This window comes from Zingiber officinale, chromosome 2A (assembly GCF_018446385.1).
Source record: "Zingiber officinale cultivar Zhangliang chromosome 2A, Zo_v1.1, whole genome shotgun sequence".
Classification (NCBI taxonomy): domain Eukaryota; kingdom Viridiplantae; phylum Streptophyta; class Magnoliopsida; order Zingiberales; family Zingiberaceae; genus Zingiber; species Zingiber officinale.
Genome location: NC_055988.1, coordinates 69,700,734 through 69,721,811, shown reverse-complemented (window position 1 = coordinate 69,721,811; position 21,078 = coordinate 69,700,734).

Sequence of the window (21,078 nt, the reverse complement as noted above, 5' to 3'; positions counted from 1 at the left end):
AAATTTTTGTACAGTGGAACCTCTAGGTTTTTCGAGTAGCAACCAACAATGCCTAGTAGGCAAGATGACCAAGACTCGCTTTAGTGGGCACAGTGAGAGAGCGACTGACTTGTTAGGTCTTATACATAGTGATGTATGTGACCCTTTCAATGTCACTGCTAGAGGAGGTTATAGGTACTTCATCACATTTATTGATGACTTCAGTAGATATGGTTATGTGTACTTGATGACACATAAGTCTGAATCGTTTAAAAAGTTCAAAGAATTCAAGAATAAAGTACAGAACCAGCTTGGTAAGAGTATTAAGATACTTCGATCAGATCGAGGTGGAGAATACCTTAGCCATGAGTTTCGTGACTACCTAGCTGAGTGTGGGATTCTATCCCAACTCACTCCTCCTGGAACACCACAGTGGAATGGTGTATCCGAAAGGAGGAATAGTACCCTATTAGATATGGTACGATCTATGATGAGTCACACAGATTTTCCGACATTCCTTTGGGGCTATGCTCTAGACACAGCAGCTTTTATACTCAACCAAGTTCCATCCAAGGCCGTGATAAAGACACCATATAGGATATGGACTGGGAGAGATGCCCAGGTGTCTTTTATGAGGATTTGGGGTTGTGAGGCTTACGTTCGACGTCAAGTCTCAGACAAGTTAGGACCCAAATCCGACAAGTGCTATTTTATTGGATATCCCAAGGAAATTAAGGGATATTACTTCTATATTCCCAGTCAGCACAAGGTAATTGTGGCAAAGACTGGGGTCTTTCTAGAAAGGGACTTTGTTTCTAAAAAGACTAGTGGGAGTACGTTCGATCTTGAAGAAGTTCAAGATGCGGACCATAACACTGAAGCCTCAATGGAAGTTAAACTGGAACCACAAACTGTTGTGGATGATGTTGTTCCACAAAGTTGAGGAACAACAACCAGTTCAAGTAGACATACCTCTTCGTAGGTCTGATAGGGTACGTCGTCAGCCTGAGAGATACTCATTTCTCTTATCTGACAATGATGACGTTGTGCTCATAGAAGATGAGCCTACCACCTATCAGGAAGCTGTGATGAGACCAAATTCCGAGAAATGGCTAGAGGCCATGAGATCCGAGATGGAATCCATGTACACCAACCAAGTATGGACTTTGGTTGATCCACCTGAAGGGGTAAAACCAATTGGGTGTAAGTGGGTCTTTAAGAGAAAGACTGACATGGATGGACTTATCTATAAGGGTCACTTGGTAGCTAAAGGTTTAAAGCAAATTAATGGTATTGAATATGATGAAACATTTTCTCCAATAGCGATGTTTAAGTCCATTCAGATCATGCTTGCTATTGCAGCTTACCATGACTATTAGATATGGCAGATGGATGTCAAAACCGCATTTCTGAATGGAAACCTGCTCGAGGATGTGTACATGACACAACCTGTGGATTTTGTAGATCCACAGCATACTAGCAGAGTATGCAAGCTGTATAGGTCCATTTATGGACTAAAGCAAGCTTCTCGGAGCTAGAATCTTCGATTTGATGATGCAATCAAACAGTTTGGTTTCATCAAGAACGAAGATGAACCTTGTGTCTACAAGAAGATTGTAGGGGACATAGTTGTTGTAACGCCCGCCCTTCCAGGTAACACTAAGGCCACCCCAGAGGGACGGACGTCACTAAAACATAGACATCAATTATACTAATGCATATGGATTCATGGTAGCGGAAGACATATATAATTAATTATTTTTTTTTCTTTCTTCATATCATAACATATACCATATGCATCTAGTTCTCTTAACATGGCATGTGAAGTCAAACGTACCAACATAACATGAGTAGGATATCATACTAGCTAAACATTATCATAAGCATAGGTCCAACATTGTTCACATGCCTAACTTAGATAATTCAAAAACTTAAATAGATCTATCCACCAACACTTCCACACACATCCTCATTGCCTTTCCTGCTCTGCTCCCCTTAAACAATCCATTCCTTGCCTTTATCTGCAGTACAAGAAAAACGTGTAGCTATAAGCCAAAGGCTTAGTGAGATCCTTGCCTACCCATAAATCCGAAAAAAAAACACATAACATAACATAACATAACATGTAGAAACCATAGCATAGCATAACATAGCATGGAGAATCATAACATAGAACATATCTTATCATGTAAAAACCATAACATCTCATAACATAACATGAGGGAAAACAAAACATAATATATCATATCACATAAGGAGCATAACATATCAGAGTATAGCATGTGAGGGTATATCATGATTCATATCACATTCTGTAAGCACATATCATGAAGCCTATCATATCATGTAAACATGTATCATAACTCATACCTGTTCATAAGGGTGCATAAACATAATTTCATAAATATGTGCATGTAGATGCAATATGTATATTTTTAAAACATGTATCATGGAATGCACATATGCATCATGCTTCTTTCAAAACATATAGTATACATACTTGAATATCATATCATCATCATGAGAAGGGCCCCGGCTTGTACCACATGTAAACATAAATGCGCGCAATCCCTAGGACAGGGTAGCTAGCCCCGAACCTACTAGGGATCTAGGTCCGTTCATAGTCCGTCGACCTAGGGGCGTACTGAGGAGCCCATCCCTTAACGAGGTCCGTTCATAGTCCGTCGACCTCGGGGCGCTTATGGAGCCCACCCTTGGTACAAGCCATACAAAGTAAAATATCATGCATATCATATCTCATCATATCATACATGTCATAATTCTTGTCATATCATGAAGAGAGCTCTTGATCCCCAACTTAAGGGAAGCATCTCTTTACCATAGCATGAAGAGTGCTCTTGATCCCAACTTAAGGGAAGCAACTTTTTTTCATAACATGAAGAGTGCTCTTGGTCCCAACTTAAGGGAAGCAACTCTTTTTCATAACATGAAGAATGCTCTTGGTCCCAACTTAAGGGAAGCAACTCTTTAGGCTTTTCTTCTTACATAAGCCATTCACACATACATTATATAACATGTTCTTATCATAACATAAAGTATAACATATTATTTTCTTATCATCAAACTTGGCATATCATCTCATGAACTTAGCATAACATATCATGAACATGGCATATCATATCATGAGTCTAGCATATCATATCATGACCATAGCCTATCATGTCATAAGTCTATCATATCATATCATAAACATGACACATCTTATCATAAGACATAGAAATGCAACATATCGTAAAGCATATTTTCATCACATCATAAAGCATGAAAGCTTAATCTACTTATATATCAAAGGCTACATATCATGAAAATGCATAAGCATGTTTGGTTAGGTTTAAACTCTTTCCTAACCCAATTAATCCATCTTGGCCGAACCATATCAATAGGTTTCAACCTCATTTCATTCCATATGAAGCATAAAACTTATCCACATAACATGTAAACTTGATCTAAGCACATACAAGGCATTATACTTCATGAATAAGCATGTTTGAGTTCAAAACTCTAACCTTAACCCATTTATCTCAATTTGGCCAAAATATATCAGTAGGGTTCTTATATCATTTGGTTCCATATGAAGCATAGAACTTATCCACATAACATGTAAACTTGATCTAAGCACATACAAGGCATTATACTTCATGAATAAGCATGTTTGAGTTCAAAAATCTAACCCTAACCCATTTATTTCAATTTGGCCGAAACATATCAGTAGGGTTCTTATATCATTTGGTTCCATATGAAGCATAGAACTTATCCACATAACATGTAAACTTGATCTAAGCACATACAAGGCATTATACTTAATGAATAAGCATGTTTGAGTTCAAAACTCTAACCCTAACCCATTTATTTCAATTTGGCCGAAACATATCAGTAGGGTTTCATATCATTTTAGTCCATAAGAAGCATAAGACTTAAACATGTAACATGCACATTTAGTCTAAGTACCTATAGAGCATTGTACAAGTACCTACAAGGCACTATACTTCATGAATAAGCCTATTTGAGTTCAAAACTCTAACCCTAACTCATTTATTTTCATTTGGCTGAAACATATCAGTAGGGTTTCATGTCTTTTTATTCCATAAGAAGCATAAGACTTAAACATGTAACATGTACATTTAATCTAAGTACCTATAGAGCATTGTACAAGTACCTACAAGGCACTATACTTCATGAATAAGCCTATTTGAGTTCAAAACTCTAACCCTAACCCATTTATTTTCATTTGGCCGAAACATATCAGTAGGGTTTCATGTCTTTTTATTCCATAAGAAGCATAAGACTTAAACATGTAACATGCACATTTAATCTAAGTACCTATAGAGCATTGTACAAGTACCTACAAGGCACTATACTTCATGAATAAGCCTATTTGAGTTCAAAACTCTAACCCTAACCCATTTATTTTCATTTGGCCGAAACATATCAGTAGGGTTTCATGTCTTTTTATTCCATAAGAAGCATAAAAACCTTGGTTATAAACATATAAAAATTCATACATCACAAAGAGGTACAACTAGTATGGTTTCTATCTAAAATTCTTGACCTAAGGCCTTATAATCAATTTTGGCCGAACCATATAGATAGGTATCTCTTTTTTTTTTTTCACAACATGAAGAATGAAGACTTAACTAACAACATGTGAAATTCATATATCATAGAGTAGAAAAATTAAGCATGTGATCAAAGAAAACTTGTTCTAGGTCCTCTCTTCCATCCTTGGCCGAAACATGCAATAAGGCTCTAAATTTCTCTTTTTATTTTTCTAAAACATGAAGCATCTCTTATCACTTGTTAACCCTAAGTGACTACCTATTCTTTATCTTGACCACATTCTTGCAAGAAAATTTTTAGAGTTTCGAAAAACATTTTAAACCGAAGCTACTTGTACTGCAGTGAGGGGATACTCACATCCTTGCGCTTGTTTTTCTTAGAGATTTAACCTTTGTTGTGGATCCTTCCTAGAGAGGGGAAGCTTCCTTGCTCCTTGGTCTCAGCAAGAAGAGGAAATGGTGAAGAAGAGGTCACGGTGGAGGAGGAGGGAGTAGGAAGGTGAATGAGGAAAAATGCCAACTCATTTTAATTTCCTCCTTTTATTCATCATGAGAGGAGGAAGGAAAAATATATTTTTCTTCCTCCTTTCCTTTACTCTCTTCATAATTAAGAGAATAGTCTAGATACATCCCTTCTTGGTGAGTAAGAAAAGAATATTCTAGAGCATCTCTTCATTAGAGAGGAGGAAGACAACTCTCACTTCTCCTTCTAAGAGAAGAGCCTTTTCTTCTTACATTTAATTATGGTTTCCCTCTCTTTTCTAACAATAATTTCTCTTGGTCTAGTAGTTATCTTATTCAGACATCTAATGAGAGATCTAGAGTTCAAGTCCTAGACCTTATATATTTTTATTTCTATTTTATTTGTTTAAGTGTTCGGCTAGGAGCAAAATTTAACTAAAACATATATATTTTTTCTTTATTCACGATAAAATATTCTAGAATTTTGCTAAGGACCCCATGGGTGTTACAGTTGTTTTCCTCATATTGTATGTGGATGACATACTGCTCATTGGGAAAGACATCCCTTTGCTACAGTCTGTCAAGACTTGGCTAGGGACATGTTTCTCAATCAAAGACTTAGGTAAAGCATCCCTCATTCTAGGGATACAGATCTATAGAGATAGATCTAAGAGATTACTTGGCCTAAGTCAAAGTACATATATTGACAAGGTACTCCTTCGGTTTGCCATGCAGATCTCCAAGAAGGGATTTCTGCCGATGTCACATGGCGTGAGTCTTTCGAAGACTCAAGGTCCCTCTTCTAGAGAGGAGAGAGACCGCATGGATCAGATCCCTTATGCCTCAGCCATAGGATCTATCATGTATGCCATGTTATGTACTCGACCTGATGTCTCGTATGCTTTAAGCATGACGAGCAGATACCAGTCAGATCCAGGTGAAAGTCATTGGATAGTGGTCAAGAATATTCTTAAGTACTTAAGAAGGACTAAAGAATATTTCTTGATATATGGAGGTATTGACGAGCTAGCTGTAAAGGGTTACAGTGATGCTAGCTTCCAGACCGACCAGGATGATTATCGATAGCAGTCAGGGTTCATATTTTGCATAAATGGTGGTGTTGTGAGTTGGAAGAGTTCAAAGCAGGACACAGTAGCTGATTCTACGACAGAGGCCGAGTACATTGCTGCATCAAAGGCAGCAAAGGAGGCAATTTGGATCCGCAAGTTCATCACAGAACTTTGGGTGGTTCCCAGTATTGCTGACCCTATTGAGCTCTATTGTGACAACAATGGAGCTATAGCACAGGCGAAGGAACCTCGCTCACACCAGCAGACCAAACACATACTACGACGCTTCCATCTCGTTCGAGAGATTATCGAGAGAGGAGATGTGAAGATTTGCAGAGTACCTACAGAAGCTAACATCGCAGATCCCTTGACCAAGGCTTTGGCACAGAGGAAGCATGATGGTCACACTAGGTTATTGGGGCTTAGAGCCTACACTGATTGACACTAGTGCTAGTGGGAGATTGTTAGTTAGAGCCCTAGAGCCAATCATTTGATGATTGTATTATAGACTTGTTGTATCATATTCTTATATAAATATAGGCATTTGTTTTTGGTTATTATACTTACTTGTATTGGTGCCAAATAAACTAAGTATAGTAGCGTCCTTGAGTAGAATGTTCTCACCTATATCAATCGGTTAGTTGATCCGATAGTGAGATGATATAGGGAACACTACTCTTAATCATTCCTAGTCGAGTATTAACATTCAGGGACAATGTTAATGCAATAAGACTAGCATGTAGGTCAACTCGATGACTTGATCTCACAAGTAATGGATATAGAGATATCAAGTTGACACATGGGTATGCATTGGAGAATGTATACTGAATGACCCACCATGAGAAAGTATCATGGATCGTTATATGAGTGTCATATACTTTCTCATGTGACTATTAGTATGACTACTAGTCCTTAGACCTGAAGTCACCATGGTGACCTACATAAAGAGTTATGTACTTTGGTTTCGTCAAACGTCACCAGTAACTGGGTGGACTATAAAGGCGATTACTGGGTATGTAATGAATTATGTAGAGGGATGTGAGTGATGTAGATGGGATCTATCCCTCCTATATGACGGGAGAGACATCGATATTCTTGATAGAGTGAGACCACGAAGTGCATGGCCATGCCCAAATGAGTCAATATGAGATATTGAGCTCATTTGATTTAGTGAATCTACTTGGAGTTCATGATTTAGATTAGTCAGAGGATGATATAGTCTATGCCTCACATTGATCAATCTAGATGTCTAGGATAGAAGGACACATGTCATATATTGTGAGGAGTCACAATTAGTAGTCATAAGGTGATGTTGGATCTCAACATTTTTGTAACTTGGGTAGTAATGATGTGTTGCTTGATATCGCTCATTACTTATGCTCCTAAATGGGTTTAGGGGCATTGCCAATGTTACAAGAACCTATAGGGTCACCCACAAAGGACAATTAGATGGAGATTAGGTTCATATGATGAACCAAGAGGATTAGATTCATTTGATGAATCAAATTAGATTAAGAGTTATCCTAATTAGGCTAATTGAGTTGGACTTAAGTTGATTCATTTGTTTAATGAGTCTAATTTAGATTATGACTCATTGAAACAATTTATTTAATGAATTAGATTCCTTATATTAAATTGGATTGAATTAAATTGTTGGATTAGATCAACCATGAGAGAGATTAAGTCAAGTTTGACTTGACTTGAGAGGAAGAGGAAGAGTCAAGTTTGACTTGACTTTATGCCACATCATTTGTGACTTGACATTAAGTGGCCAATGACGATATGCCACATCACCATGTCTAGCACATGTGTGTGCCACATCATGGAGGTTACAAGCCTCCTTTCCATTTAATGTGGCCGGCCACATTAATTGTAAAGGAGTTACAATTGTGGCTGGCCACACAAAATGAAGGGCAATGATTTTATTTTCATTCAAGGCTCATTCACATCTTCTTCCTCCTTGAGTTCTTTCTTCTCTCCCTCTCCACCTACCTTGGCCGAACCCTACTAAGGTGCTAGCACACTTTAGTTTGGTTTTTCTCCCTCTTTGTTCGTGTGGATATGCATAGAGAGTTGTCTACCTTGACAACTTGAGCTTCGGCACCTTGGATGAGCGGGATTCATGAAAGGCACGCATCAAGGGTAAAAGTCGTACTCTAATGTAGATCTAGAGTTTATAGACTCATACTCATAAGTTTTAGAAAGTTTTATTCTTCGCATGGATCCAGTGGTGGGGTTTCAGGATTATCGCGACGCGAAAAAGCGGTTTTCACGGCCCGAAAAACCCCACATGATCAACCAAGTCAGGTTAGGTCATGTTAGTGTGTAACCCTATGTCTAAGTTTACAAGAGCTTAGGAGCACAGGAAATCGAGCGGAAGATGCAGCTAGTGAGAAGGACGGCACGGGAAAGAGCAAATGGGCTTGGTGCGTTTGAGGGACGTGGAGCTGCGGAAGAGTACACCGGCTGATGATAAGAACTCGCGTGGCGGTCGGAAGGATGGGAAGTTGGAGCTGAAGCCTGCTCGTAGAGAAGGTCAGAAATTGGGTTCCGGTGAGCCCTATTTCGGCTGACCGACATCACCCAGGCAATCGGAGCAGCAGGAGAGCAAAAGAAGACTGAAAATGTTGCTGGAGGCTGTTAGGATGTATACTAAAAGCCTAACTTTTTGTATGAACATTTATTTTGAAATAATAATCATATTGGTCAAATGTATACATTTATGTTAAATATAGTTGTCCATTTAATTTATATTGTAGATAACATAGTGTGTGGTGTCACACAGAAGATCATGTTATCATTTCCTTATAAATTATAAATAGTAGCTCACAACTAAGATGGAATGGGACAACCCATTGGAATGATTGTAGTGTAATTTGGTATTAGTTTATCTTGACTATAAAATTACACTAGTACACTATGTGTGTATTAAGCAGGACCATTTGAGGTTATTTCTTTTTATACTGATTGCATAAGTTGGAATCACGAACTGAAGTTCGCTTGTTTGTGGGTTATCCTAAAGGAACGAAAGGTGGTTTATTTTATAGTCCTAAAGATCAGAAGGTCATTGTTAGCACCAATGCTCGATTTTTAGTAAAGGACTATGTAATAAACCACAAACCCATAAGTAAAATTGGTCTTGAAGAAATAAGAGAAGACACGTCTGTTTTAGTACCAACGGTACAAGATGATATACCACAAGAAACTGTAACACGAGTCACAAAAGATGCACAATTATAAATAATACATCATCGTAGTGGGCGGGTTGTTTTTGGAGACTCTTCAGGACTTGATCCCTTGTGAACATTGTTAGTTAGAGCCCTAGAGCCATCATTTGATGATTGTATTATGGACTTGTTGTATCATATTCTTATATTAATAAAGGCATTTGTTTTGGTTATTATGCTTACTTGTATTGGTGCCAAATAAACTAAGTATAATAGCGTCCTTGAGTAGAGGGTTCTTACCTATATCAATCGGTTAGTTGAACCGATAGTGAGATGATATAGGGAACACTACTCTTAATCATTCCTAGTCGAGTATTAACATTCAGGGATAATGTTAATGCGACGAGACTAGCATGTAGGTCAACTCGATGACTTGATCTCACAAGTCATGGATATAGAGATATCAAGTTGACACATGGGTATGCATTGTAGAATGTATACTGAATGACCCGCCATGAGAAAGTATTATGGATCGTTATATGAGTATCATATACTTTCTCATGTGACTATTAGTATGACCACTAGTCCTTAGACCTGAAGTCACCATGGTTCCCTACATAAGGAGTTATGTACTTTGGTTTCGTCAAACGTCACCCGTAACTGGGTGGACTATAAAGGCGATTACTTGGTATGTAACGAATTATGCAGAGGGATGTGAGTGATGTAGATGGGATCTATCCCTCCTATATGACGGGAGAGACATCGATATTCTTGATAGAGTGAGACCACGAAATGCATAGCCATGCCCAAATGAGTCAATATGAGATATTTAGCTCATTTGATTTAGTGAGTCTACTTGGAGTTCAAGATTTAGATTGGTCAGAGAATGACACGGTCTATGCCTCACATTAATCAATCTAGATGTCTACGATAGAAGGACACTTGTCATATATTGTGAGGAGTCACAATTAGTAGTCACAAGGTGATGTTGGATCTCAACATTCTTGTAACTTGGGTAGTAATGATGTGTTGCTAGATACCGCTCATTACTTATGCTCCTAAATGGGTTTAGGGGTATTGCCAATGTTATAAGAACCTATAGGCTCACACTCTAAGGACAATTAGATGGAGATTAGGTTCATATGATGAACCAAGAGGATTAGATTCATGTGATGAATCAAATTGGATTAAGAGTAATCCTAATTGGGCTAATTGAGTTGGACTCAAGTTGATTCATGTGTTCAATGAGTCTAATTTAGATTATGACTCATTGAATCAATTTAATTAAATAAATTAGATTCATTATATTAAATTAGCTTGAGTTAAATGGTTGGATTAGATCAACCATGAGAGAGATTAAGTCAAGTTTGACTTGACTTGAGAGGAAGAGGAAGAGTCAAGTTTGACTTGACTTTATGCCACATCATTATTGAGTTTGTAACACCCACGAATTTCTTAAGCTAAGTATGTGAAGATTTTCTCTTAGAATAAAAGAAGATAAGATGGAACCAAAAATATATAAAAAAAAAGAGAATTGGTCAAGGATTGAACCTTGAACCTTCTTAAGCTAAGGATTTTGGAATTACCACTAGACCATCATGAGTTATTGTTGAATAGAGAATGGATATTGTAGATATAGATAAAACCATGATTAAGAGAAGGAAGCAAGAAACATCAAGTAGCTTTCTTCCTCCCTCTCTTGATTAAGAAGCAAGACAAGTTGTCTTTTCCTTCCTCACTCTTTCCCATTTTTGTGAAGATCCAAGAGGGAAGGAGAGGAGAGGAAGTAAGAGGATGAATGAAGACATTTCTTCATCATTAAGAGAATAAAAGATGAGTTAAGAAGAGGGGAAAGCAAAGTCTCTTTTTGCTTCTTACTTCCACCTAGCATAAGAGGAAAAACCAAGAAGGGATTTCATTTTTTCTTCCCTTCCCTCACCATTGCCGTGACCTAGAGCATCCTCTCTTCTTTCCCGAAAATCCAAATAAGGTTTTCTACCTAAGAAAACCAAACCACAAGAAGGAACCCTCAAGATCTACCTCTCACAAGCAAGAGAAGCACAAAGGAGCACTAGGAGGAGAAGCTCTCTTCTTTCTCTTCACAAAGGGTACCTTCTCTTAGGAAAAGACCAAGCAAGAGGATGTGAGTATCCCCTCACCTGTGGTACAAGTTGTTATATGATTTTTATTCGAGTTTAGATGAATTTACAACCTAGAGTTTCCTTTAGAAATTTCGGTCATGATACTTGTAAAGTTTATGGAAGCTTAAAATCAAAACCAATATGTTTAAGTTTTTCCTCATGATATGCTATGAATATGACCTTGATATTTCATGCTTGTACAAGGCTTGGAGTTAGGTAATACCCTACCTTAGGTTCGGCCATGAAGAGGCTTAAAACCTAGGGAAGCTCAATTTAAAAACTAACATGCCTATGATCTCTTCTATGATGTTATATGAATATTTTCCTTGATGTTTATACTTGTATGTTGCATAGAACTAGTAGGACCCTACATTAAGGTTTTGGCCATGAAGGGATTTAATACCTTAAGGAGGCTCAACCTCAAATCTAGCTTGCTTATGTTTTACCTTATGAAAAGATATGAGAATACCATAATGCACTTAAGATTTCATGTTGCTTAGGGTTAGGTTTCACATGATAAACTTTCGGCCAACATAAAATGTAAGGCTTAGGCAAGCCTAAACTCAACCCTAACATGTTTATGTTCCTCCCCATGATATGCTATGAAATTCATAAGGTACTCACATGCTTGTAAATTCTAGAAGTATCATGTATGAAGTTTTCCATAATATGTTGTGAATGTTCTCTTGATGTTTTATACTTGTATGTGCTTAGAACTAGTAGGATCTTACCTTAAGGTTTCAGCCATTAAGGGATTAAATACCTTAAGGAGGCTCAACCTCAAATATAGCTTGTTTATGTTTTACCCTATGAAAGGATATGAAGATAACATAATGCACTTGAGATTTCATGTTGCTTAAGGTTAGTTTTTTTTTTCCATGATGAACTTTCGGCCAACATGAAATGTAGGGCTTAGGCAAGCCTAAATTCAACCCTAACATGTTTATGTTTTTTTCTCTATGATATGCTATGAAATTTATAGGGTACTCTTGTGCTTAGAACTTATGCTTTTGTAGCATTCGACCACTTACACTTGGTGAACTTAGGAAGCTTGAACTTTAACCTAATATGCTCATGTGAATGCCTATGATAAATGCATGGAAATTGATTAGGATTCACATGTTTACATGCTATTTGTAACCAAGTTTTGGACCTTGTATATTTCGGCCAAGATGGATTTTAAAACCTAGGAAGCATAGAACCTAGATCAAATATGCTTATGATGTTCCTTATGATAAATGTTATAGGAATGAATGTGGGTTCATATGCTTGTATGATTTCATGTAACCTAAATGAGCCTATGCATGTTTCGGCCACCCTTAGTGGGTTGTGGATTTAGACTAAATTATGACCCAATATGTACTTTCCTTGCCATGATATGAATTAGAAGAAGTTAACTTGTGATCCATGCATAATTATGTTTTCTTTTTCTTTCCATGATGTATTATATTGCTCGTTTAATTATGCTTATGAACCATGCATGAGAATGATATCTAAAATGGCTATGTGCCCAAATATGATGGCTATGCGCCCAAGACAAGTATGATGGCTATGTGCCCAAGTATGCATGGCTATGTGCCCATTTATGCATACCTTATGAATGACATGAATGACATGAACATGATATGCTATGAATGACATGAACGAAATATGCTATGAATGACATGAACATGATATGCTATGAATGACATGAATATGATATGCTATGACATGAACATGATATGCTATGAATAACATGAATAAGATATGCTATGAATGACATGAATATGTTATGAAATGATAGAAATATGATATGACATGTATTTTACTTTGAATGGCTTGTACCAAAAGGGTGGGCTCCTTATGCGCCCCTAGGTTGAATTACGGGCCTAGTAAAGGGTGGGCTCCTTACGTGCCCCTAGGCCGAGCTACGTGCCTAGTTTCCTAGTAGGTTCAAGACTAGCTACCTTGGGTCTACTTAGGATGCGCGCGTTATGTATGTATGTGGTACTAAGCCGGGCCCCCTTCATGTTGAGATTATTTTCAAGTACTATATGATATTGTTTTAAGACATCTCACCCATGACATAAACCATGTTTTGAAAGGCATATTGCACATGACATTACCCATGTTTTAAAGGACATCTTGCAATCCATGCTTACGAAATGATGTGAAAGGATGCTTACAGTTATGCTATGATATGATGCCTTGATGTTATGAAAAGAAATGTCATGATGTTTTCACTTATGCTATGATGTACACTTATGTTATAATATGATCTATACCATGATATGATGATTTCCCATGCTATGATATGACCTATGCCATGATATGACGATTACTTATGTTATGACATAATTTATGCTATGATATGATGTTACTTATGCCATGATATGATGATTTCTTATGTTATGACATGATTTATGCTATGATATGATGTTACTTATACCATGATAAGATTTATGCCATGATATGATATGTTTTAAATTATATGATATGAGTGTCATCTATTCCATGATGTATGATATGATGATTTTAAATGATATATTGGTTTTTGTGAGTAGGAAAGGATCTCACTAAGCCTTGAGTGCTTACAGATACTTTTCCTTGTACCACAGATAAAGGTAAAGGATGGATAAACTAGAGGAGCAGGAGGAAGGGGCAAGAGATGTGTGATGGTGACTTGGCTAAAGAAATAAAATGACCTGCTGAAGTGAACTTAGAATAATATGTTATGTTATGTGATATCTTTTATGAGTCCCTATGCATGTGTTAGAAATGAATACTATGACTATTTAAGTTGAACCATGTATTTCATACTCATATGCTTAGTATGTTATTCTATGCTTAGTATGATTCTAGGCAAACATAGATATGCTTCCGCTGTATGTATGTATGAATGTTTAAGTTTACTAAGTCTAAGGGTAAGAAAGTAACCCCGCCCTCACTAGGCAGGAGTGTAGAAAAAGGGGCGGGCATTACAGAGTTGGCATTAAGTGGCCAATGATGATGTGCCACATCATCATGTTTAGCTCATGTGTGTGCCACCTAATGGAGGTTACAAATCCCCTCTTTATTGTGGCCGGCCACATTAAATGGGAGTGGGTTACAATTGTGGCCGGCCACTAAGTGTGATGAATGGGATTTGATTTCATTCAAGGCTCATTCAACTCATCTTCTTCCTTGCTCTCTCTTCTTGCTCTCCCTCTCCTCTCTTGGATGAACCTTACCAAGGTGCTATCACACCTTTGTGTTAAGGTTTCTCCACCTATTTGTTCGTGTGGATACTTCTAGAGGGTTGTACACTTGACAACCTCGAGATTCGACATCACTTGGAAGAGCGGGTTACGCGAAGGGCTTCGCACCAAGGGTAAAGATCTTCTCTTAATGTAGATCTAGATGTAAGAAACTCGTACTCGTAACTTTTGTTTTATTTTACTTCGCACGGATCCGGTGGCATGGGAGTTTCGGGTTTCCGCGACCCGAAAAAGCGGTTTTCGCGGCTCGAAAAACCCAACAGTGGTATCAGAGCCATATGCGAAGTCTTGTACGAGTTTAGTTTGCATTTTTATGAAAAGTGTAGGTTCTGTAATTTTCTGTAAATTTAGGTTTTTTAATGATTTTTATGGGTATTTTTCTCGTAGAAGCGAAGCACAAGTGTTTAGACACTTGTAAGCTTCAGCTACCGAGAAGATTTTTCCGAAACGGCAAGGTTTCGCCCCAAATTTTTTTGGGATAGTGGACTAAGGCGCTGTAGGATCGCTTAGGAACACTCGCGATGGTTAGATCACGGGTAGGGGCGCTGCCCCTGGCCCCGCAAAGGGATTCGTTTCGCGATTTCGCCTGAAAACCACTAAATGGGACCGCCGAAAATTTTTACTCATAAAAATTGTAAAAAATAGTATTCAAATTATAGAAAAGTATGGATATTACATAATTTAGAATTATGTATAATCAGTGATAGTCATGGTCCAAAAAGACCCAATTTGATTGATATATTTGTGTTGTAATTCATATTACGGCCTGCGCGCTATCATTTATGTTGTGTGTGCTGTATATTTGATACGCGACCTGCGCGTCGTGCCTTTCTCCATTTATTCTTGTTGTAAATTAGTTTAGACTCGAATGTAACTCGAGTTTCAAAAATTGTAATGTACAAAATTGGAGCGATGGAAGGTCCACTCGAGACAGAGTTACGAGGAGGGCGCGAGCAACACAAGGTGGTCAAAGGGAGGAGCTTGAGAAGCTGTTGACCTTAGGTTGACCGTCCTATCTTCTCATTGGCTTGAGAAGATCGTGTACAAGATGCACCCTCTCGATTAAATTAGATCTCAATCGCGACAACTCAAATGCCTACCGTGCCATGATACCTATCACTACCTTGATCATATGTGTTGTTGAATCTGCCAAAGCAGAGCAACACATATTATCTTGGTAGGGTATGGAGGGACAATCTTGGTCCCTCTTATCAACGCATGGGTGAGTACAACTCAATTAGATTGAGTAACTAGTTAACTCAATTGGATCGAGTTTAACTATAGGTATTTTTCAATGGTTGGTAGATAGGTCAAAATCACATTTATATTAATTCTTGGGCGTATTAGCCAAAGCTAACTCGTGTTTTAATATAAATACGGATCTTGATCCTATAAGCAAGAGTTGCATATAGATGTAATTGGTAAATTGTTAACTACCGATCATACAAAGTCATGGGCATTTTAGCCAAAGCTAACTCAAGGGTTAGTATGATGTGGATCTTGTCCCACATGAATTATAGAATTCAGTGGGAGCATCATTTAGTTAAAGGCCTAATTAATGATTTAAAAGAATATGATATTTATTTTTTGCATTTTTCTGTTGTAGATAAACATGACGTCGAATACGAACTCTTTCTCCCCGCGTTCTGTCCTTGAGAAGGACAAGCTCAACGGAGCAAATTTCCTGGATTGGTACAGTAACTTGAGAATAGTTCTCATCCAAGAACGTAAGCTGTACGTTCTGGAGCAGCCCATTCCGGAGGCTCCTCCTGCCAATGCCACACGAGCTGACAAAGATGCTTACAAGAAGCATCAAGATGACGCATTAGATGTGTCCTGTCTAATGCTCGCGACCATGAACTCTGAGCTTTAGAAGCAACACGAGTTGATGGGCGCTTACGATATGGTTGAACATCTTCGTCAACTGTATCAAGGACAAGCGAGGCATGAGAGATTTGAGATCTCAAGGGCACTATTTCAGTGTAAGATGTCAGATGGGGCTCCCGTAGGCCCATATATACTCAAAATGATTGGGTACATAGAAAACCTATAGAGGTTGGGGTTCCCGCCTGGCCAAGAGCTGGCCATTGACCTGATCTTGTAATCCTTGCCGGATAGCTATAGTCAATTCGTTCTAAACTACAACATGAACGAAATTGACAAGCAACTGCCCGAGCTGCTTAGCATGTTAAGAACTGCTGAGCTGAACTCTGTTCTGATGGTTCAGAAACACAAGGGCAAGGGCAAGCCCAAAGGCAAAGGAAAGTCCCAAGCCAAGGGCAAAGGCAAGGCAGTGAAGCCTAAAGGAGGGGTCACCAAGGATGCAACCTGCTTCCACTGCGGTCAAACTGGGCACTGGAAGAGGAACTGCAAAGTGTACATGGAAGATCTTAAGAAGAAGAGGAGTGAGACTTCCACTTCAGGTATATATGTTATAGAAGTCAATCTATCTATTTCTTCATCATGGGTATTAGATACCGGATGTGCTTCTCATATTTGTACTAATGTGCAGGCGCTGAGAAATAGCAGGGCATTGGCAAAGGGCGAGGTGGACCTACACGTAGGAAATGGAGCACGGGTTGCTGCTGTTGCTGTAGGGACTTATTTTCTATCTCTACCCTCTAGACTTGTACTAGAGTTGGATGATTGTTGTTATGTGCCTGCTTTAACTAAGAACATAATTTCAGTTTCTTGTTTGGACAAGAAAGGTTTCTCTTTTATAATAAAAGACAAATGTTGTTCTGTTTATTTAAAAGATATGTTCTATTGTAGTGCATCTCTGATGAACAGACTCTATATTCTAGACCTTGAGAGCCCTATATATAAGATAAATACTAAGAGGTTCAAGTCAAATGACATGAACCAAACCTATCTCTGGCACTGTCGCTTAGGTTATATAAATGACAAGCGCTTATCCCAGCTCCATAAGGATGGTTTGCTGGACTCATTTGATTTTTAATCTTATGAGACGTGCGAGTTATGCCTACTAGGCAAGATGACCAAGACTCCCTTTAGTGGGCACAGCGAAAGAGCGACTGATTTGTTAGGACGTATACATAGTGATGTATGTGGCCCTTTCAATGTCGCTGCTAGAGGCTGTTATAGGTACTTCATCACATTTACTGATGATTTCAGTAGATATGGTTATGTGTACTTGATGACACATAAGTCAGAATCCTTTGAAAAGTTCAAAGAATTCAAGAATAAAGTACAGAACCAGCTTGGCAAGAATATTAAGATACTTCGATCAGATCGAGGTGGTGAATACCTTAACCATGAGTTTCGTGACTATCTAGCTCAGTGTGGGATCCTATCCTAACTCACTCCTCCTGGAACACCATAGTGGAATGGTGTATCCGAAAGGAGGAATCATACCCTATTAGATATGGTACGATCTATGATGAGTCACACAGATCTTCCTACATTTCTTTGAGGCTATGCTCTAGACACGACAGCTTTTATACTCAACTGAGTTCCATCCAATGCCGTGATAAAGACACCATATAAGATATGGACTGGGAGAGATGCCCAGGTGTCTTTTATGAGGATTTGGGGTTGTGAGGCTTACATTCGACATCAAGTCTCAGATAAATTAGGACCCAAATTCGACAAATGCTACTTTATTGGATATCCCAAGGAAACTAAGGGATATTACTTCTATATTCCCAGTCAGCACAAGGTAGTTGTGGCAAAGACTGGGGTCTTTCTAGAAAGGGACTTTGTTTCTAGAAAGACTAGTGGGAGTACGTTCGATCTTGAAGAAGTTCAAGATGCGGACCATAGCACTGAAGCCTCAATGGAAGTTGAACTGGAACCACAAACTGTGTGGATGATGTTGTTCCACAAAGTTGAGGAACAACAACCAGTTCAAGTAGACATACCTCTTCGTAGGTCTGATAGGGTACGTCGTCAGCCTGAGAGATACTCATTTCTCTTGTCTGACCATGATGACATTGTGCTCATAGAAGATGAGCCTACCACCTATCAGGAAGCTGTGATGAGACCAAATTCCGAGAAATGGCTAGAGGCCATGAGATCCGAGATGGAATCCATGTACACCAACCAAGTATGGACTTTGGTTAATCCACCTGAAGGGGTAAAACCAATTGGGTGTAAGTGGGTCTTTAAGAGAAAGACTGACATGGATGGACTTATCTATAACGGTCACTTGGTAGCTAAAGGTTTCAAGCAAATTCATGGTATTGAATATGATGAAACCTTTTCTCCAGTAGTGATGTTTAAGTCCATTCGGATCATGCTTGCTATTGCAGCTTACCATGACTATTAGATATGGCAGATAGATGTCAAAACCGCATTTCTGAATGGAAACCTGCTCGAGGATGTGTACATGACACAACCTGTGGGTTTTGTAGATCCACAGCATACTAGCAGAGTATGCAAGCTGTATAGGTCCATTTATGGACTAAAGCAAGCTTCTCGGAGCTAGAATCTTCGATTCGATGATGCAATCAAACAGTTTGGTTTAATCAAGAACGAAGATGAACCTTGTGTCTACAAGAAGGTTGTAGGGGACATAGTTGTCTTCCTCATATTGTATGTGAATGACATACTGCTCATTGGGAAAGACATCCCTTTGCTACAGTCTGTCAAGACTTGGCTAGGGACATGTTTCTCAATGAAGGACTTAGGTAAAGTATCCCGCATTTTAGGGATACATATCTATAGAGATAGATCTAAGAGATTACTTGGCCTAAGTCAAAGTACATATATTGACAAGGTACTCCTTCGGTTTGCCATGCAGATCTCCAAGAAGGGATTTCTGCCGATGTCACATGGCATGAGTCTTTCGAAGACTCAAGGTCCCTCTTCTAGAGAGGAGAGAGATCGCATGGATCAGATCCCTTATGCCTCAGCCATAGGATCTATTATGTACGCCATGTTATGTACTCGACCTGATGTCTCGTATGCTTTGAGCATGACGAGCAGATACCAGTCAGATCCAGGTGAAAGTCATTGGATAGCGGTCAAGAATATTCTTAAGTACTTAAGAAGGACTAAAGAATATTTCTTGATATATGGAGGTAATGACGAGCTAGCTGTAAAGGGTTACAGTGATGCAAGCTTCCAGACTGACCAGGATGATTATCGATCGCAGTTAGGGTTCATATTTTGCATAAATGGTGGTGCTGTGAGCTGGAAGAGTTCGAAGCAGGACACAGTAGCTGATTCTACGACAGAGGCCGAGTACATTGCTGCATCAAAGGCAACAAAGGAGGCAATTTGGATCCGCAAGTTCATCACTGAACTTTGGGTGGTTCCTAGTATCGCTGACCCTATTGAGCTCTATTGTGACAACAATGGAGCTATAGCATAGGCTAAGGAACCTCGCTCACACCAGCGGACCAAACACATACTACGGTGCTTCCATCTCATTCGAGACATTATCGAGAGAGGAAATATGAAGATTTGCAGAGTACCTACAGAAGCTAATATCGCAGATCCCTTGACCAAGGCTTTGGCACAGAGGAAGCATGATGGTCACACTAGGTCATTGAGGCTTATAGCCTACACTGATTGGCACTAGTCCAAGTGGGAGATTGTTAGATAGAGCCCTAGAGCCAATCATTTGATGATTGTATTATAGACTTGTTGTATCATATTCTTATATAAATATAGACATTTGTTTTTGGTTATTATACTTACATGTATTGGTGCCAAATAAACTAAGTATAGTAGCATCCTTGAGTAGAACGTTCTCACCTATATCAATCGGTTAGTTGAACCGATAGTGAGATGATATAGGTAACACTACTCTTAATCATTCCTAGTCGAGTATTAACATTCAGGGACAATGTTAATGCAATAAGACTAGTATGTAGGTCAACTCGATGACTTGATCTCACAAGTCATGGATATAGAGATATCAAGTTGACACATGGGTATGCATTGGAGAATGTATACTGAATGACCCGCCACGAGAAAGTATCATGGATCGTTATATGAGTGTCATATACTTTCTCATGTGACTATTAGTATGACTACTAGTCCTTAGACCTGAAGTCACCATGGTTCCCTACATAAGGAGTTATGTACTTTGGTTTCGTCAATTGTCACCCGTAATTGGGTGGACTATAAAGGCGATTACTGGGTATGTAACGAATTATGTAGAGGGATGTGAGTGATGTAGATGGGATCTATTCCTCCCATATGAAGGGAGAGATATCGATATTCTTGATAGAGTGAGACCACGAAGTGCATGGCCATGCCCAAATGAGTCAATATGAGATATTGAGCTCATTTGATTTAGTGAGTCTACTTGGAGTTCAAGATTTAGATTGGTCAGAGGATGACACGATTTATGCCTCACATTGATCAATCTAGATGTCTAGATAGAAGGACACTTGTCATATATTGTGAGGAGTCACAATTAGTAGTCACAAGGTGATGTTGGATCTCAACATTCTTGTAACTTGGGTAGTAATGAT